Here is a 4,335-nt window from a genome sequence, read left to right on the forward strand (position 1 = left end):
GCCAAGGGATCCAGCAGACCAGAAGAATAATCACTACTTTGATAATAATTAACTTTAATCTGCAGAAGGAAGTAGAGCAGCTATTACACAATGGAGCCAGGAAGGAATATGTAGGACACTTATGTGATCCATTGGGTGTGTCTTGGTACTCTCTTGCTTAAATTCGACAATAGACAAGCAAGCCCAGCAGCCATGGCATAAGAAGAGCACGGAGACCAGAGGCTCAAGGTTAAGGGTCTGAGTCATGCCAGTTGTAAATACCTAGACGATCATTTATGGCCTCAACAAATAGCTACAGCAGTGGGACTATAGGTTGTCCCACTAGCTTGGTTTTTTATAAGTTTTTCCCAGAGAAAGTGGTCTACTAAAAAGGAATAGATGGCCCTAGAATTTATAAGAAGTGGCTCTGAGCTGTGAAAAGGGTGGACTATAGTGGATGCTCTGCCACATTGTCCACATCCCTCTCACAGCAATGAAAGACTCAACTCCTGAGAGTAATGCTGGATGGCAGGCTCTAGCTCTCAGTCCTCTCCAGGAATTACCTTTGGCTAATGGGAACCACTTTGCTCAATGGTGCAACCCCTTTCCTGGGAGTAGTCTACATCCAATTACTGATTAGTATGTGGTTATAAATACCCAGCCTCTTGATCTCAACTTGGGATAACTCTGAGGGCCCATGTCAGTTTCAGAGCTCACAATGCAGTTAGTTGAAGTCTTTGTTGTGATTATATCATAGCCCACCACCTCCCTCTGTTCAATTCTGCTTTCTTCTCTTCTACCACTGGCAATGGTATCTTGGAGCAGGTTTGTACTGGATTAGAGGATAAAATAAATAAATTTGCAGGGATCTTGTAAGCCTATTGATGTCAGGTTGGCAATGTAAAATCAGTCATGGTGGGAGTATTTATACCATAGACATCATCAAACTCTACAAATCAGAGCTTCCCTTCATTTCCACACCAGGGAGGTTAGTAAGTATTTACCAGCTCATCACTACCTACAGGTGTTGATCACAGAGTGTTCCCATTTAAACCTCCTACATACTAATTTGTGTCTGAGTCTGCTTCCCAGGGAATCTAACTTGCAAGACATATATTCAGATGGTGATAGATCTTTAATTTATCTCTATAACCTACTACTTTAGTGAAGAACAAATTCTAATCAGTAGGAGAAAACAGGGTGATCAACTAATCCTGCTTTCCCTGTGACTTCTCTGGTTTTAGCATTAAAAGTCTCATGTAAAAAAAAAAAAAAGTAAAAAATAAATAATAAAAATAAAAGTCCCATGTCTCAGAAAACATCTCAGTCCCAGGCTTACTAGAATGACTAGTTACCTAGTAAACAAGTAGGCCATCTAGAGCAGGAAAGTCTAGCCTTCAGGTGTTGGACTGATTTGCTGGTTAGGGCAGGTGTTTTAGTGTGGAGCCAGCAGTGAGTGCATTTGGAGATAGCAGGGATGGTTGTAGATGGTGGTCTGATCAATAGGCCATAGGCATCTAAAAATGGATACAACTTGGGATCCCTGGGTGGCTCAGTGGTTTGGTGCCTGTCTTCAGCCCAGGGTGTGATCTGGAGTCCTGAAATCAAGTCCCACATTGGGCTCCCTGCATGGAGCCTGCTTCTCCCTCTGCCTGTGTCTCTGTGTGTCTCTCATGGATAAATAAATAAAATCTTTAAAAATAAAAAAGGATGCAGTCAGGGGTCTGGGATTCGAGGGCAAGATTTTTTTAATTTTATTTAAGACTTTATTCATTCATGAAAGACACACAGAGAGACAGGCAGAGACAGGCAGAGGGAGAAGCAGGCTCCATGCGGGAAGCCTGATGTGGGACCCAATCCTGGGATCACGCCCTGAGCCGAAGGCAGATGCTAAACTGCTGAGCCACCCAGGCATCCTGAGGGCAAGATTCTAGTATCCCAGAGCATTAGTAAGGGTAAGACAGCACGCCAGTCAGGGAGTAGTTGACCAAGATGTGAAGGAACGGATACAATGCAATGCTTCCCTTGCTATCTGAAAGTAGAGTGCTCTTATGAAACCTTTCTTTTTTTTTTTTTCATGTGTCAGTACTTTTAATGTTGTATACATCAAATTATAGTAAAAAGATGACTATAACAATGTGCAGCCCCTCTATTTTCATGAACAGCGCAACAGATTACAGTAAACTGAGTTTATATTCCGCCATCGAGTGTGGTTCTCCCATTAGTTCACTTTGTGATGGGTCATTAAGAATATCTTCAAATCCAATAGTCTCATCATTAGCCCTTAAAATATCCAACGAAAGGTTTGAGCTTGGAAGAAATGGAAGATGCTGAACCTGCTGCACTGCCTTGAATTCCATTTGTAATTTTAGTAGAGCAAACAGACCTTGGATGCTTCTTAGTGTAGAAAAATTAATTTTATCTTGGTTGAGCTGGAAATTTTTTTTCTGATACTTCAAGAGGATGACTGGGCAAAAGTTCATTTTTCACACCAGGGAGACCTTTTCGAAGAAGATCATGCTGTTCAAAAGGTCCACTTGTTGAAAGTTCAGTAACTGGAATACTGTCCTTCAGCTGAGATCCAAGTCCTCTGGCATTCATCTTCACTTGCTCTGTGAACAGCCCCTATTACTGTCAGCCGGCCCTGCCGCTCACTTATGAAAATTTTCATAGGCTGAAATGGTATAAAGTCAGAAGCAATTACCATTAATTTATAAGGAAAATTATTTGAGCATCCTCAGACCCCCAAAAATAATCTTTTAAGCTTTTCTGATATCTTAGGAAACATCTTACTAAGGGATGTGCAAAATAAATTGGGAGAAAGCACAGATACAGACACAGTTCAAAGCTACGATGGCTTGATGCTGAGATGCTGAGTGTAGTTCTGGGGCAAGGAGCTTGGTGGGGCCCCTCTCGCTGCTGGGATGCCTGGGGCCTGTACAATAGGTCATTGCAAAACAAACATAGAATGCTATTTTCACTTTTAGACTTTTTTGTAAAAGCAAAAGTCCTCTTCACATTTCTTTCAGTTAGAAAAATGGATACTAAGGTAGGTGTGGGTCTTTCATAAAAGTGAAGTGGTCTAACTTGAACTTTGAAAATGCAGAGGACACTTGTATTTAGATTATCACTAGAATTCAGGCACTAGCTTAATCACAGGGAACCAAGTATGGACCTAATTTCTGGAAGCTGTGGAGAATTTGGAGTAGTACAGTCTGTGAAACTGGATTAATCCAGAGCTATTCTATGTTAGTGATGGGGTTCTTTAATTCATACATCCTTGAGCCTGGGGCAAAGCTGAACTGGTAGGAGAAAACGAAATGATACTGGTGTAGGATTTAGAGAGTTTTTTGAGGGGAGAGTGGCAACTGCTGATGATGAGTATTGAAAGTTTCTTTCAGTGCCCTGAGAGCTAAAAGTGTACATAGTGTCTACAGTGAAGGTGAGACCTGCCTTAGGTAAGGAGTCCAGGATCAAGTTAGTAAAGAACACAGTTCATATAAAAAATTCAAGCATGTCATCTATCACAGTGAGGCCATGGCCAAATCAGAATTATTTCTCTGGCTTGTCACACACCCATGAGGTATGCAATCTCCTTACAACTATATTCTCTCTAACAGGAAATACCAGACAGCCTAGAAGGTAAACAAAAAAATTGTTTTAGAGATTTTATTTGTTTGTTTGTTTGTTTATTTATTTATTTGAAAGAGAGTGAGAGTGAGAGAGCACAAGCAGGGGGAGTGGCAGAAGCAGGCTCCTCACTGAGCAGGGAACCTGATACCTGATACGGGCCTCAACCCCAGGACCCTGGGATCATGACCTGAGCAGAAGGCAGATACCTGACCTACTGAGCCACCCAGGCACCCTGGAGGTAGGCAGATTTTAATTTCATCTTCTTTGTTCCTATCCTCCTCTTGTAAACTTCCCAGTCCCTTGCTAACAGAACATTTCAAATCTTGATACCCAGCCTTTAATTTGTATTTTCCCAGTCCAGAATTAAATACAAGTAAAAATTTAAAGCATCACTATCCCAAAGTATTTTATAATATGGCCAAATTGATAATTCTCCATATTAGGCAATAGTCTCTTGAGTCAGAAATATATTTTATATTGGTAATAAGAAAACTCAGGATTTTCATGGACGAGCAAAGAGTGAAGAGTATTAAATAATGAGAGTGGATATAGGAAGAGGCTACTGGCTAATGCCATTGATAACTGTATAAATGTGCTTCATTTTTTAATCTGGGCCATGTTTCAAGAGAAAGCCCTTCAAACAGCATTCTCTGTATTAAGCTCTAGTCCCATAAGGATTAAATGATGGCATTCTGTAATCATATAATGGGGTTAAGATGAGAT

At 40.9% G+C, this 4,335-nt stretch overlaps 1 pseudogene; it reads right to left on the minus strand.

The window, feature by feature from the left end:
* Window positions 1-1,812: 1,812 nt before the first annotated feature.
* On the minus strand, window positions 1,813-2,675 carry LOC140639793 (proteasome maturation protein pseudogene; annotated as a pseudogene).
* Between the last annotated feature and the right edge of the window lie 1,660 nt (window positions 2,676-4,335).

Source organism: Canis lupus, chromosome 9 (assembly GCF_048164855.1).
Source record: "Canis lupus baileyi chromosome 9, mCanLup2.hap1, whole genome shotgun sequence".
NCBI lineage: Eukaryota > Metazoa > Chordata > Mammalia > Carnivora > Canidae > Canis > Canis lupus.